The sequence below is a fragment of the Canis lupus genome, chromosome 19 (genome assembly GCF_048164855.1).
Source record: "Canis lupus baileyi chromosome 19, mCanLup2.hap1, whole genome shotgun sequence".
Taxonomy (NCBI): Eukaryota; Metazoa; Chordata; class Mammalia; order Carnivora; family Canidae; genus Canis; species Canis lupus.
In genome coordinates, this window is record NC_132856.1 from 31,699,542 (window position 1) to 31,716,818 (window position 17,277).

General features: G+C 38.2%; 1 protein-coding gene across 13 annotated transcripts in view; it reads left to right on the forward strand.

Moving 5' to 3' along the window:
- FHIT (fragile histidine triad diadenosine triphosphatase) overlaps nt 1-17,277 on the forward strand; it is a 1,386,045-nt gene that overhangs the window by 376,515 nt on the left and 992,253 nt on the right. The window contains exon 1 of one of the 13 annotated variants that reach the window (XM_072785586.1): nt 9,821-9,966. The exons of the other annotated variants lie outside the window; for them this stretch is intronic. The gene's annotated coding sequence lies outside the window, so the exon portion shown is untranslated. Of the gene's footprint in view, nt 1-9,820; nt 9,967-17,277 lie in introns of those variants that run through there. 13 annotated transcript variants of the gene reach the window in all.

Below are 17,277 nucleotides of genomic sequence, written 5' to 3' on the forward strand. Positions count from 1 at the left end.
TACTGTAATTAAAATGCATAGTTTATCAGAATGGGTTAAAAAAAAACAACAAGAACAACTATATTTTGTTACAAGATAACTTTTAAATGTGAAGATATAGATAAGTTTAAAGTAAATTGATGGGGCAGTCCCAGTGACTCAGCAGTTTAGCACCGCCTTCAGCCCAGGGCATGATCCTGGAGACCTGGGATCCAGTCCCACATCTGGCTCCCTGCATGGAGACTGCTTCTCCCTCTGCCTGTGTCTTTGCCTCTCTCTCTCTCTCTCTCTCTCTGTCTCATGAACGAAAAGATAAAAATCTTAAAAAAAAAAAAAAGTAAATTGATGGAAAAAGATATACCATGGAAATAGTCAGCATAAGAAGTCTAGAGTAGCTATATAATATGAGACAAACTAAACTTTAAGATAAAAAGTATTATCAGAGATAAAGAAGAATACTTCAAAATAATAAAAGTGTCATTACATTAAGTTGACAGAAGAATTACAAGTGAATGTAAACATAATAAAATTCCTAGTGAGATCACTTTAAGTATTTTTGAGTCCAGGATTTTTTGATGAGTATTGTGAGTCAAGAGACATGAGTGTTTCATCATTTTAAGTTAATGACCGTTTAATAAAATCGTGGAATCAAAGCTCAAGACAAGTGATAAAAAGCATATTTGGAGAAGATAGCTCTCTGTATGACTAACTGCTTATAAGCTTTTCATTATACATTGTTACAGTATGTGTTTGCTTTATTTAATGCATTTTATATATTTGAATACCGCCCATGATCCAGGATCAAGTGAGGAATTCAGTTTCTCAAACAGAGTTCATATTTAATTGGTATGCACCAGAATAGTTATTAAGTCCATTCTGTGTAGTGCCCTCAACATTACTAGTTGTTAAATATTTTGATTATCCCTGCTTATAATACTTATATAAATTAAAGGCATTTCCCCCATTTGTCAGTGGAAGAATCTATGGCTCTGAGACTCAGTATGTTGCTCAATGTCATGTGACTGGTGGATGGCCAAGCCAGTCTTCAAATCCAAGTTTGTATGTTTCCAAAAGCTTCGCCCACTGCACTCACACCATTTCTTCTGAGGAAACATTATGCCATTGTTATTAGGGTATGCATGTGAGGATCTACAGTTCCCTTTCCTGGACTGCCTTTGGGACAAAGGAACAATTTCTTGATATATCTGGCTACATTCTGGATACAATCAGTGTCTGTAACTCATGGGGACAGACCCATGATTTTAGCCCAGTTCTCTGGGTACACTAGTATGTATATGCATATACTGTATGTACATAGAGTACTAGTATATACTAGTATGATATATCAGATCTGAAAACTTCATATGTATATATTCTTGTTAGTGTTCTGTATTTCCAGTGGACATGTTTACAGTACAAATTTAGAGATTATGGACAACTTTCCCAGATTTCTGTGTGCCTTCTGATATGAAAGAAGGGTGGCAAGTATGGATCCTGGCCCAGTGGGAGGCCCAATTTTACATTAGTGCATGGAGTTCAGAGCAATAAGTGATTTCTAAATGATGTTTAGGAGTTATGCATTGGAGTTTTACTACTTTTGATGAATAGAACTGCATTTATATCTTAAAGGATCAATATTTCAGTTTTGATCAATACATATTTTCAATACATATTTCAATATGATCAATACATATTACTATGTATTAAATACTAATGAATGCTTTTGCAAATGTTCTCTCTGAATCTTCACAGCAATGATAAGAAATGGATATTATCCCCATTATAGAAATAAGAACACTAGGAGGGCCTGGGTGGCTCAGTCAGTTGAATACTCGACTCTTGATTTTTGGCTCAGATCATGATCTTGGAGTCCTGGGCTCAAGCCCCACATCAGCTCAATATTCAGTGGGAAGTCTGCTTGAGGATACAGGATACTCTCTCTCTCTAAAATAAATAGTAAGTCAAAAAAAAAAAAAAAAAAAGAAAGAAAGAAAGAAAGAAAGACACTGAAACTTCCATATTCTGTCCTTTTGAATAGAAGGTTAACACAAATATTTGCTCCTCTCTGTGACGTTGGACCTAAGCAATACGTTAGCCTTCCCTGTATTTGTTTGTGAGAATATTTATATAGCTTCCATAGTATATGTGAGTGTCCCTACCCTGCAATCAGGCGACATGAATCCTGGTCATTGCTTCCTTACCAGCTAGTTAAGAAATCTGTACCTCATATCTGGTGGCTTGTAGCTAATTAAAAGAAGATTGATAAAATATGCCTAGAAAATCAGGAAACAAATCCACTAGCCAATATTGCTAATAGAACTGCAAATTAACACTGAGCACAAAAATTCATTCTGAGTTTCCTGGCAGGCAGAGTAAAATGAAGGAATTTCTTATTCTTATCATCAGGAAAGTTAAAACATGTCAAAAATTTCTCATAGGAGGTCTAAGTTCCCTTCCTGTTTTTGAGATCTTACAAAAATGGTGTAATAACACCTACCTTCCAGATTCTTGATAGAATTAACTGAGACATTGGTGTGTTAATATTAATTTACTGTTGTCCTTACAGAACCCCAATAAACGCTCCTGATGGAAATTTCAGGAGAGTCAGACTGTAGTTAACTTTGTTTCACATTCCATACTCAGAACTTCTGTGGGTCATCTAGCTACTACTTATATAAGTACCCCTATGTTGTCAGCAACCATGAGAAGCAGTTTATGATCTTCTCCATACAAATGCTATTGTCCAATACCCACCATTTGCTTCGACGTGGATGGAACTGGAGGGTATTATGCTGAGTGAAATAAGTCAATCAGAGAAGGACAAACATTATATGGTCTCATTCATTTGGGGAATATAAAAAATAGTGAAAGGGAATAAAGGGGAAAGGAGAAAAAATGAGTGGGAAATATCAGAAAGGGAGACAGAACATGAAAGACTTCTAACTCTGGGAAACGAACTAGGGGTGGTGGAAAGGGAGGTGGGCGGGGGGTGGGGGTGACTGGGTGACAGGCACTGAGGGAGGCACTTGACGGGATGAGCACTGGGTGTTATTCTATGTGTTGGCAAATTGAACACCAATAAAAAATAAATTTATTAAAACAAACAAACAAAAAAAACAAATGCTATTGTCCACATTTCATAGATAGAAAACGGAGCCCCAGAGAAGTGATGTCATTTGATCAAAGTTACACATAAGGGAATTTGAACCCCTATTTCTCTGACACCAAAGCCCATGTTATTTTCCAGTACACTATGCTGCCTCTGAAATGCTGAATAATTTAACAGTTTTGGCATTCTTTCCAAAAGTCCTTCCAGTTTATAAAGTGATCACTGTGAAGAACCAACACTTACTGGGTTAGGATTTGTGTGATGTGAAATCACAAGTGGAGTCATGACTCAGAAGGCTCCACATAACCCTTGACAACATCAGAGGACCTTTTGTTATCTATATTTTATGTTTATGCTTTGTTTTTAAAAAGTAATTTCTTTGTCAAGACTTGAAGACTTGGAGAGTGACAGAGAGTAAGGTCACCCCGGGACCACCAGTGACAGCTTTGCCAGTACAGTTGGAATTTTTCTCAACTGTAAAGCTTATTTAATGAAAAGAGACCCAAAAAACTTTTCTACTAATGTGCAATGTTCTCTTGTCAGTTTGAAATGAGCAAACTGTCAGCCTGCCGATTACCATGCATACAGTATGTGCTCATTAAATCATGCACTGTGGGTTCCTTCAGGTTGTCAAACTGCTTAATTGAAAAAATGTGTAGTGTTGTCCTTATGGGAAAGAGGCACCAATCAAAGGACTGGAGATCTTATTCTTAATATTTCAGAGTTTGCTTTCAACTGCAGCCAGAAATTGTTCCGTTTTACAGTTTTGATTAAAGGACTATCCCTTTTGCATTTTTTTTTTTTTTGGTTTTGTTTAGAAATCCAACACTGTAATTATAACGGAGTTGCTTTTATAATAGAGCTACTAAATCATTCTGCCAGCAGATAAAAACTGAAGGGAAGGGCTCAGTTTCTTTGTGCTGTAACAGGAAGGCTGACTTGGGGGTGTTGGGGCTAAAACAAACTGGGACTGTGATGGGGGATGGGTTTTAAGTTTGCTAATTCTCTGCTGCAGTGTTTTTCTTGTAGGTTTGGGCCTTACCATCACCTCAGTGGGCGGGTTAATCCTTTCCGAGAACTAAAAAATACCCTTAGGCTTAACACCAATGTGTTAACTTGTTTTGTATATAGGGTAGCTTTTAAAAAAACAATGACAACAAACCAATACCCAAGCTCTCCCCAGATCAAAGAAATCAGAATCTTTGGGAGTAATGAAATTAAAAGTTCTCTCCAGGTAATTCTGATGTGAGCCAAGGTTGAGAGGGATTGGCCTAAATTCACTCAAGTTGTCCCGTATTTAAAGCCAAGACTCATTCAGCAGCTGTTATCAACCTCAAGGCATCAAGCAATGTTTCCCCACAGGGTTTAAACACCTTATCATTTCAGAACGTTAAAAACTCTGATTTTTGGGCTCCAATTAGATCTATTAAAGAGATTCTTTGGAGACAGGGCCCAGGAGTCTCCATTTTTAACAAGTGTTCTAAGTGATTCTTGTGCACTAAGGGTTGGAAATTTGCTGGAAAAGCAAGGTGATCTTTATAAGCGATGTTGAAGGGAACTTCAAATGAAAGTGCGCAAATCACAGTAAAATCAGAGCAGGGCTTTTTAAAAAAAAAAAAAATTAGTGATTTCAGTCCATTCATTTGGGCTAATTGGGATTTTGCATGGTTATAATAGCATCAGCTTTATTTTGGCAGACCTGCCCACAATCTAGTGCCATATCAGACCCAGGAATGTACACATATTGTATTCCTTTTTTAACCTTTAGATACATACATCTAACTTTTAGATGTCCCTAAGGACTAGGGCCAATGCATTTTTTCAAGGGCTTAGGAAAATATTGAGAACTAAAAGAGAAAAATTATTTCGGTTTCATTGTATGGAGGAATTGCTGAATCAGAACCATTAGATATTTAATGAAATGGCAACCAAATGAAACATTACTTTTGTTATTACTTAATTTAGTAATTATAAAAAATCTACATTTAGAGACATTTTATGAATAAGCTTTCCTCTCTTTTTAAGAATTTCTGAAAATGCATGATGATTGCTGAGACATTTTAGCTAATTTTAAAATCAAATAAACTAAATTATATGTAACCAAATAATTTCAAATGCAAAAGTACAAAAATATTTTCAAAGATTTCACATCTGACAACTGTTTAGTGTAATATATCTGATATAAGATGGGGTTGAGCCTCCCAAAGAAAACATGCCTAGGGAGTGGGAAGGTCACGTAAGTATCTCCCATAATATCTGCTTCAAAATTAAAGGGCATTTGATTGTTCTGGGTTCCATTCTCATTGATAAAGCTAACAAACCAAGCCTAAGCATACTTCAAACATACGGTTGAAACTAAACCTTATTGTTCACCTTCCCACCTCTAAAAAAAAAAAGAAAGCCAAAAAGATTAAAGAAAAAAATTAATATATGTAGCAACAGATTAAACTACCTTTAAAAATACATTACATAAAAGTGGGGACTATTAATGAGCCTCAAATGAGACTGACAAGGCACATTGCCCACTATACCTCTTGCTCAGAAAATTACTCCTAAGAAATTATGGTTATTAATAGTGAAACAACACATGACAAAAATAAAATAAAATAAAATAAAATAATAAAATAAAATAAAATACTGCTGGAAATTTGGTGTTTCTGAGGTCAGTTGATAAGCTAAGTATGTCATATTTGAATTCTCTATTTGGATACTTTCGATTTGATTGCATATGAAGTAACCAGTTTCAGAATTCTGATTCACGGCGATTCCTGCTACTAATATCATATTTAAGACATATCTTCCCCTTTTCATAACCTCTTCCTCTTGTTTTGTTTCTTTTGTAAAAGTTAGCACATCTGTTTTATTTATTTGTTGGTTTACCTTCCTTTTTGACCATGTCTTCCCCTAGAATGTATTCTCCATGAAAGCATGAGTTATGGCTGTACTTCATCAAATCAATCATGGGGAAGAAAGGATGATGACAGTCGATCACTTCGTCCTTGCCAGCAATGATCAGTCAGGAATGTCGTACTATTAGAAGCAAAGTTACAAATGCTTACCTGGTCAGGAAATGTTTTAGAACATCTTTTTTAGATGTTGGATTCTATAACTCCAAGTCATTAATAAATGAGTGATGGAAGAGAAGATATATTCAGGTTTCACATAGACTTCCCTTACCTCCCCCAACATCCAAAAGGCAAAAAAACTGCCAAAAGAATCAGCTTTTCTATAAATTCTGTGACTTTTAGATGAATAAAATGGTTAATTGTTCACTGGAAAATGACTACTTTATACTTTTGGAGAGAGGCCTGAAAATTTCTTGGCAATACGTCAACTGATTAATAATTTAGAATGATGATTGACTGGAGGGTGGAAGTGGAGCTAATAGCTTCTCATTTTCCTCTTTATTATTTCAGACAAATTGGTAAGTCATGGTGGAGGTGTGGGGTATTTCTGGGTCAACTGGTTAGAAGCTCTGGATTAAAAAATGGAGGGAGATATTTGATCTTGCTAGTGTGCTGACCTCACCCCTAATGGAGCTGGACGACTTTGTGATGTGTTGCTTCTGACACTTAGTGCTGCTATTACTCTCCTAGCAAAGTCTGTGTGAACCCTAAGAAACTCTTACCAGGACTCTGTTGTGTGCCACATCAGTTAGACAGTGTTTCTGTTAAAATACTGGATCCAACACAATCCTAACCTTAAATAGTTAAAAATTTGGCAGGAGTGGCACATACACCTACCAGGTAAAATGTGTTAGGTATTTTAAGAGAGCGTTATGAACAAATACGATGGGAACCATTAGCTTATGGATTGATGTGAGAGTCCTGCCTAATTGGGAAATAGTGAATTATAACAGTGTGAGAAAGTCCAACTGTCTAAGACAGTGTATGTGGGTGGCAGCAGTGAATTAAAGAGTGGCGAAGAAAGGAATACTTGCATGAGAACCTGGGTGAGATTTTCAGGCCTGCATATAGCTCCAGGACTGTATGCGAAGAGATAGGATTCAGATCAACTGTGTCCTAGAAGGAATGAAGTGAGCCTCATCCTAGAAAGTGCACAGGGCATTATGTGGAAATTTCCACCTGCTGTTGGGAGAGGATGTGGCTTTAACAGGATCCAGGGTTATGGTGGCTGCTGCCAGGATACTAATATTCATCTATATCTAAAGGGCGAGTAGCTGAGCCCCCACAAATGAATCTCACAAATTCTGAAGAGAATTCTCATTGAAATAAAATCATTGTATATTTGAGCACCAGATCTGCTTTCACTGGCTAAATTTTTGCTGGTGTCATCAGGGCCTGAATGTAAGGACTTTCCTCAAAGAGCAAAAGATTATGCATGCTTCCCTCACCCATCTTTGTCCTGTGGATTTAAGTAACTTTGCAAATATTCATGTTTTGAGTATTTGTATATGGTATTTTGATGGACTGGATTTGTCCTTCCAAAAATTCCTATGTGGGAGCCTAACCCCCATGTGACTGCATTTGGAGATAGGGCTTTTAAAGAGCTAATTAAGGCTAAATGAGGGCCTAAGAGTGGGGCCTGATCCAGTATGATTGGTGTCCTTATATGAAGAAGTAAAGACACCAAGGATGCTTGCACACAGAGGAAAGACCATGTGTACCTTCTGCAAAGGTAGCCTTCTGCAAAGCAAGGAGAGAGGCCTCAAGAGAAACTATGTCTCCTGATATCTAATCTTGGACTCTCAGCCTCTAGAACTGTTGAGAAATACATTTCTGCCCTTTAGTCTGTGGTGTGTTGTTATGGCAGCCATAGAAGACTAATATAGTTGCCGACAAATCTCCCTGGTGGACTTGATTTATAAGCTTAAGTCAATGACAAGTTATTTAGGACTCTAAATTTGGGCCACAGCAACTATGAAAGCCTTCCAGAAATTATTCTCCTGTCCTTCTCACTAAGCAATGTCCAGCATGACGATAGTATAAAGCTACTCATTTATGTGGAGCAGTTTTCTCACTCTACCATCTACATATTCAGCAAACGTTCACTGAGTGCCTATTATGTGCCAGTGACACATAGATCATTCTCAGAAGGATCTGTCAGTCTAGAAGAGGAAACATAACAGGCACACGAAGCGCTATCATTTGCAGGAATGCCATGAGCATGTCACGACTGTAGGGAGTCCCTGCATCTGGAATGGCAGGAAAGAATCCTGGGGGAGGTGGCATTGAAGGAGGGCTTGGAGGATAGATGGGATCTGGTCATGAAGAGTTGGGCCATGGGGGAAGGACAGTTGAGGGTAAGGCTTAGAGATAGAAGCCTAGGAAAGTTTATGGATAAATGTGCACTTTGACTGAAATGCAGAGTATGCAAAGGGAAATCTCCCTTTACAAAGGGTGAGTCTCGCAGACTCAGGCGCTTCTTTCATGAAGGAGTGATGCTATGCCAGGCACTGTCCTATGTCTGTCATTCCACAAACTCCTTCATCCTCATAATACACCTACAAGGCAGGTGTTAACATTATCCTGAAATAAGATTGGGAAACAAGTATAGATTCACATTACTTGCCAATTACTAGTAAATTATGGAGCTGGGATTTGAACGCGGGCACGCTGGCTCCAGAGCCCTGCTTATGGAAAGAAGGCCTGAGCATCTAAACCAAAGGATGTGGGGAAGTCCTGGTGTGCAGAGATGAGGACAAGATGCAGAGCTTTGAGAACGCGGGCAACCTGTCCTGTTTCCGGGAGCAGAGTGAAGGGCAGAGCCCCTGCCTCCAGTACCCAGGAGGGGAATCGCAGTGCCCTTGGCCACCTTCCTCCTAGCTAGCCATGTTTGCAGCCCATTCGTGGAGATAAATCGTTGGTACAGGGAAACAAAAGTGTTTTTCAGGCGCTTTGCTGCCATGGTTAGCCTAGGACAGGGTTATGAAAGGAGCTTTTCTGCGTCCGCTGCCTTCCGGGGTTACATTCTTAGTGAATCTACTGCCTCAAAATGGAGCTTGTTAGTTGCGTGTCATCCGAGGGTGGCAATTAGTTGCATGTGTTTGGTTGGGTGCCAGCCCCGGGGGCGCCAGACCTCAGTGGGGGAGCCACTGTTTGTCATGAATTAGTCTTTAAATAAAAGCAAGTTTTTAAAATGGAGCATGCTAATTTGGGTTTTGCTAACCCCCTCCGAAGAAGGCTCGGCCTGTTCGGTGCCAGCTGGCTGGGCTGGCATTCAGCGAGAAACTGGGTCCCTACCAAAAATCACATTGCTCCCACCTCCCCCTTTGAGAGCAAAATGGCAGCGAGGAGCTGGTTGGCACTGAGGGACAAGGTGAAACAGGGGCAGGGACAATGCAGGAATCGGGTGATTAAAGGGAATTGAGCTGCCATGGTATCCCCGCTTCTCCCACCACCTCAGAGAGGAGTCTGCCCCTCTCCTTCCCCACTCACGCTGTCCTCAGCCGCCCATTCAGCGACTCTCTACATAAAAGGCTTCCTCATCCAATTGCTTATACACTGCACCTTTTATACCCTTCCAAGTCATACTTAAAGGATTATCACTGCAGCTTTTAACTTCCCCTAGAAAGAGCTGAATGAGCGTGAATGGGGCGGAAGAGTCTTCAGTGAGAAAGTGTCCCCCCACCCCAAAACGCTCACAAAACCCCTAATCACCATGTAAGAATGCCACCCTGTTTTTGGCGGCGGCTGGCTACAAATGCACTAATTAACAATTACTGTACATATAGGCGATAATTACAAGGGGTTGTGTCGCGCACACAACTGGTGGCAGCAGAATGCGGAGCAAAAACCAGGCCCTGTCGCCTGACCGTGGCCCTCTTTCACCTTAAGAGCGATCCTCGCCCATCAAGGTTTTGATTCTTGAAACCCAATGAGTGTTAATTGGAGGATTTGTTTTCTTATGCTTTCCAGGTGGGATATCTGATCACGAGAAATGGCAACTGTGATGTGATCCACAGTTGAGAGCAGGAACTGTCCCCATTCTTTCTTTCTTTCTTTTCTTTCTTTTCTTTTCTTTTCTTTTCTTTTCTTTTCTTTTCTTTTCTTTTCTTTTCTTTTCTTTTCTTTTCTTTTCTTTTCTTTTCTTTCTTTCTTTTCTTTTCTTTTCTTTTTTTTTTCTTTTCTTTTCTTTTTTTTCTTTTCTCTTTTCTTTTCTTTTCTTTTCTTTCTTTCTTTCTCTTTCTTTCTTTCTTTCTTTCTTTCTTTCTTTCTTTCTTTCTTTCTTTCTTTCTTTCTTTCTTTCTTTCTTTCTTTCTTTCTTTCTCTTCCTTCCTTCCTTCCTCCTCTCCTTTCCTTTCCTTTCCTTTCCTTTCCTTTCCTTTCCTTTCCTCTCCTTTCCTCTCCTCTCCTTTCCTTTCTTTCCGTTTTGATGTGTAATCACCCCTCTGTCTCCAAATGGATTGCTGGGTGTGGGGAGAGGAGCCCTGTAGTAGGCAAAGCAGAAAATGAATTTAAATAAGCCTTACATTTGTTAGGATTCAGGAGAGATGGAAGAGTTTTCTCACTTGAATGTATTCGTGCAGCAGACTGCTGAGAAATATGGGTCGTCCTGGTTTCTAATGTGGTGTACATTAAATTTCCTGGTGTGAGGTTTTTTTTTTTTTTTTAACCTGTTTATTTGCTGGTGGTGTCTCTTCTTCTGAATGCAGGGTGTGAAGTTTGCTAATAAACTGACACCCTGTTTCTAAGAGACTTGGCCTGAAAGCCCTCCTGACAAGACAAGAATTTATTTGTTGTTGTTGTTACAAATGGTGTAAAAAAAAAAAAAAAAAGGCAAAATTGACAATGAAGGACATTTTGAATACTTGAGCACTGTAAATAGTTTTGGAGGCAGTGATTTTATTTTTTGAGGGTGGTGCGTTTTGGAGTTTCTTTAAATGCTCATTTAATATTTTGGGTCTCAGCAGGACAATGTGTTGCTTTTAAAAATAAGAGTCGATAATGAGCCCATGGAGCCTTTAATTTATGATGTATCTGACAGCATTGTGGTAGATCTGATATGGGATGCATGCGATTATGTCTGCAAGCTGAAAATAAACCAGCTGGTATTTGTTCTGAAAACATTCTGAGAACACCCTCCTGTTAATGGCCCATGGCTTGATCCAGCATCTGGTAAACTAATATATTGTCATTTTTACCATGAAAGTCAGCACAAATCATTAATGATTCTGGCAACCATTTGCGTTCTTCTCTTGTCTAGAATACTCCAATTACCATGAAATTATTCCTATTAGCGGCATGATTGAATGATAGTAACCTGACTGTAATTTGTTGGCAGAAATTCTTTCATAATGACAATAATGAACTGTGCACTTGAGTCCTTGCGAGGTTCTGTTAAACAGGAAGGTTGGATATTATATGCTTCTAACCCTCATGAACAATACTGTGTGAATTGAAGGAAATGTGCTATCTTGCAGATTTGTTTCAAGGTGGGAACTTCTCATTTTGTTCAGTTCTTTGAGAGAAGGAATCACTGTTTGCCATTAAAAATGGTGTTCAGGGACTCCTTTTAGATATACACACATGATCATCATCAGTATATAGAACCTGGTGGGGTTCACTTTTGCTGTCATTATAGACAGAACTTGAATTTTTCAATGAAATATTCCACATATAATCATCACCAAAGAATGAAATGATACCATCAATGCTAGTGACTAAAAAAACTAAAGAGAACTTGATACTGCCATGAGATTGATAAGTGTCATTTTTCTTTTACCCAATCTTGATCTGTAAGGCCACATGACCTGCCTAACTGGAAATGCCTATCAGGTAATTACCGCAAGATATATAAGAGGAATGGTTGAAAGGATACCTATAGGTCCATGATAATTACTGGTAACTTTAGGACAGATTAGCCATACTCTCTAAAGGTCTAGGGAAACTAATTAATGTCAACATTTCAGTGACCCACTTCATATCCTCTTGTCTCACTTGTTACTTGGGCCATCACTGTGGAAACCAGCCTAGGGGAGCTATGACCAGAGAAGCCTCTTGCACATCCCCATCTTCTGTCCTCATGATCTCAGGGTTGTGAGATCAAGCCCCATGTCAGGTTCCATGCTAGGCCAGGGATCTGCTTAAGATTCTTTCTGCCCCTCACCTCCCCACTTTCTCCCTCTCTTAAAAGAAAAAGAAAAAAAATAAGAAGAGTCATATATGTCACCTATATTAGATCCAGTGGACTGGGAAGTTATCCCTGAGAAGATGATATTTAAGCAGAGCTCTAAAGATAGAAAAAAGTCAGCTCTGCAAAGGAGGTGGAGCAGGAGAAACATGGCAGCATGGCAGCCAGAGGAATGACATATGCAAAGGGCCAGAGGCAAGAAATACCTCAATATAGTAGAGGTATAAAAAAAGACCAGTGTGACAATATTGCACTGGATAAAGAAAGGAGTGCACAAGATAAAGTTGGAATGTAAGGATGAGCAGGATTTTAGATAGCATCATATGCTGCTTTTTCCTGAATGCAATGGAAAGCAATTGGAGGGCCTTAAGGACAAAAGTGATAGTTTCCAATTTATGGCTTTAAAACATGACTTTGCTGTGTGGAAAATAGGTTGGGTTGGGTGACAAGAATAGATGTGAGGAGAACAATGAAAAAGCCACTGCAGCAGTCCATGTGAGAAATGATCAACTGGTCTAGAATAGAGTCAATGGACATGAATTAGAATTTATTCAAAGGTAAATCAAGATAGCAGGGATTAACTCTCATGATCACGATTGTATATTGGCCTACACATGAGATTTGTGGGGACCATAGCAGGACAATGGAGGGACACCTGGGTGGCTTAGTGGTTGAGTGTCTGCCTTTGGCTCAGGGCATGATCCCAGGGTCTTGGGATCAAGTCCCACATGGGGTTCCCTGCAGGGAGCCTGCCTCTTCCTCTACCTTTGTCTCTGCCTCTCCATGTCTCTCATGAATAAATAAATAAATAATTTTAAAAAATCAGACATTAAAAAAAAAAAGGAGTACAAATGGAGGCCACATCCCATCTGTCTAAATGTTTAACAATAATAAATCTAGCTAATTAAGGAAATATTTTTATCCTTATACTATGAGAATATAACTTTTACTTTTTTTTTTAATTTTTATTTATTTATGATAGTCACAGAGAAAGAGAGAGGCAGAGACATAGGCAGAGGGAGAAGCAGGCTCCATGCACCGGAAGCCCGATGTGGGATTCGATCCCGGGTCTCCAGGATCGCGCCCTGGGCCAAAGGCAGGCGCCAAACCGCTGCGCCACCCAGGGATCCCGAGAATATAACTTTTTAACAACAAAATCTGAAAGTATAGTTATGATTTTTCTATGACTAAAAATTGGCAAGATATCAAAGCTAATTGAATTTGATTATTACTATACATGTTCTATTATTAGGGATGATATTTGGATGGGTTTTTAAAAAGAAATATTCATAAATTGTTACATGTTTATTCATTCCAAGTAAGTTATTTCTTATTTTCCATTCAGTAAAATAGATATGGTGGTATAATCAAGGTGGGGTGTTTTCATTCTTGTTTTTGTTTGTTACATAATTTGTGTCTATTGGCAGTAGTGATCTGATGCAGATCTATATCTGGGCCTTTGGGCCAAGTGGAGCCACACTCCTTCATTCACACATAGCCTGTGGTTCCTTTTGTGCTGCAGTAGCTGACGTGAGGAGTTGCAACAGCCTAAAATGTTTATGGTTTGGTTCTTTACAGAAAAGTTTGCTGACCTTGGATGTAAAGAATGAAAAGCTAAGCTGCCATTTGTATTTCCAATATATAAAATATGAATGTATTTTTATTAAGCTTCTAAATGAATGATAAACATAGAAACGTTAAATTATTTTTGAGTGTTTTCAGAAAAAAAAAGATATCTCTTGTAAAATATCCAAACAATTTATTAGAATTAAAAGGCAAATGCAGACCACTTAACGAATAGAAAAATTTTACGTCACATGAAGGATGCTGGATTTTACATTTTTTTTTATTTTGGAGGATTTAAATGAAATCTTATTAAGTGTTCTTATAAAAAATAAAATGATTTTCAGTTTTGTGTTCAGTGTCTAGTTGCCAATATAAAAAATTGACATCAGACTTCACGCATCTTATGCTGTGACAAAGGTATATTCAAATTATAGGAGAGCATGCATTATTAACTATTGTAAGATGTACCTAAACTACCATGTGCAACAGTCGTGAACACTGCTGGGATTTGTGAGGCCTCTGAAACAAACAAAGAAATAGCATTGCAAGTGTCTGATGAGAGAGAGTAGATGTGCAAGACTGCTAGGAACTGAAACTTTTTATGTGCAAGAATCTGTGGCACTGGGCGCCTGGGTGGCTCAGGTCATGATCCCAGAGTCTTGGGATCAAGTCCTGCATCAGGCTTCTCCCTCTGCCTATGGCCTATGTCTCTGCCTCTGTCTCTGTGTCTCTCATGAATAAATAAAACCTAAAAAAAAAAAAAAATCAGTTGCACTCCTGTTATCTGAGAAGAGAGCTGACAAATGAATTTGCCTTGCTCTCCTTTAAGCCCTTCTTTGCTTGACATCTGCCCATACCACAGAGCCATGTGCGGTTTTGCATTTGCACAGCCCACAACCCTCCCTAACACTCACTCAGTCATCTTTTCTTTAATGACATCAAGCAAAAGAGGTAGAGAAGCATTTGAGACAAAGAAGAGAAGTGACTAATTGTGTTGTACAGGAACCAAACGTCAAATCCTGAGTAACAGAGACCCTGTTGTGTTTTCTAACCATTTTTTGGTTGGGCTATTTGTGGTATGGAGCCCCCTCTGAAACACGGGGTTCAGGATATCAAATGATAGAGTAATGCAGTACAGGATGTGCACACTATAAAGATGCAAGGAGAAATAAGCAGAAACATTGTAACAGAGGATTTTAATCTCTGAATCTGTGGAAAATCAAGTAGATTAAAAACATAATCTGAACAAAATAATTGATAAAGATGAAGTAGATAATTATATCTAAATTTAGACCCTGATGATAGAGAATATAACTCCTTTTCATAGGTCTTTGGAAAATTTGCGGTACATGGCCTTTCTAGGCCACAAAGAAATCGCAGAAAATATCAAGAAGGTTGAAATAGTAAAGTTCCCATCACTTGATTCCCATGCAATAAACTAGAAATTCATTATTAAAATCTTACAACGTAGACATCTTAAAACATCGTGATGAGCAACTCTTAATTCAAAGAAACATTCAAAATCCAACTTGAAATGTATCTAGACAGCACGGATAATGAAAATATAACACTTGTAAATTTATGAGCTACTGCTAAACACTGTGCTTAGAAGAAAATGTATATCTCTGAACACCTATATAACAACAAAAAGAATGAGAAAGTGCCTTAGTCCATCTGGGCTGTTTTAACAAAATACCACAAACTAGGCAGTTTAAACCACGAACATGTATTTCTCACAGTTCTAGAGGCTGGGAAGTCCAAGATCAACGCTCCAGTAGGTTCAGCATCTGGTGAGAGCCCACTTCTTGGTTCACAGAGGTTGTCTTCTTGCTGTGTCTTCACATGGACAAAAGGGGAGAGAGCTCTCTGGGGTCTCTTTTATAAAGACACTAATCCCATATTTTTTTTTTTCTGGTTATTTAGCAGAGTTGACATAACCTAATTACCTTCCAAAGTTCCTATCTACAAACACCATCACAATGGGGATTAGGTTTCAACATATAAATTTTGAGAGGGCATAGTCAATCTATAACATAAAGGAATTAAACATTGGATTTAAGAATAGGAAAATAGAAGGAATGCAGAAAGAACCAAATAATACAGTCAAAAATGAAATTCTCTAGTCTAAGACAAACCCAGTGAGTATCTTGAATAAACCCAAGTGCTGTTTCTTTGAAAGCAATGCAAAGGAATGAAATAATTCACCTACTAACCTACTCAAGAAAAAGATAAGGAGAACAAAAACACAAAATTAAAAGTGAAGGGGGGGGGGAAGAACCATGATTAAAGAAGAAATTAAAAGAATAAAAGGAGAACTTTTGCAAAGTGTTTTGCATAGAACTTTGAAAATCTTGATGGAATGGATTTTTTTAAATAGGTAAATAAGGTTAGGAAGAACTTCAATAACATTGGAAAAATCTGAGGAAGTTATGAGAGATGTAAAAGAAAGCCACAATGGTGCCTGGGTGGCTCCATCAGTTAAGCACCTGCCTTCAGCTCTGGTCATGATCCCCGGGTCCTGGGATTGAGCCCTGCCTCTCACTCCCTGCTCAGCGGAGAGGTGACTTCTCCTTCTCTCTCTGCCATTCCCCCACTGCTTGTGCTCTCTGGTTCTATCTCTTTGTCAAATAAATAAATAAAATCTTAAAAAAAGTAAAAGAAAGCCACATATCTTCATGCTTTCAGAGGTAAATTATATGAAACTTTTAAGGAACAGGTAATGATAATACTATTTAAAATGAGAATTGGCAAAGTTTATTTATATCTGCACAATGGAACACTGTGCAGTCATTAGATAGGATACAGAGGTTTTGTGTGTGGCTGTGGGACAATCTCTGTAATATATTAAGGGGAGAAAAAAAAGCAAGAGCCTCGTATCTATTACATCACCTTTTGAGTGTGTCCGCATGTGTGCATGCACATGCATGCACACCTGCATATAATATCTAGAGAGGAATACAAAAGCAACTGAGAACAATGGTTACCTCAGAAAGTAGCAACTAGAAGACAGGTAAGAGGCAGATACTTTTAAGTCCATGTGCTTTTGTACTTTCTGAATCTGATACTACATAGTAAAAGAATTATAAAAATAAATTATCCACAACACCAAGAAGGAAAACTGCCAATGTGTTTTTATGAAGCCAACATAACACAGACTTTGGTGAATCTGACGAAGGAGCTCAAAATAGGAAACTATAAACCAGTCTCATTCATGGACTCATGATGAAAACTTACAGTAAAAGTTTATGAATATAATTCATATTATTAAAAGAATATTAGCCGTATCAAATAGTGTGCTTATTCCCAGAATGCAATGGTGTTTCAATAATGGACAATGTATTAATATACTCTTAACTTCTATCCTGTATGGCCTCTCATGTGATAGAACTGTGTGTGCTCAGCTGTCATCTATCTATAACTATATTTATATGTCTATCTGTTGCATTTTTATCAAATCTCAAATGCTGTCAATTATAAGATATCTGATTATAGAAATGTTAAAATATGAAAAACTGTTTATCTTAGAATCA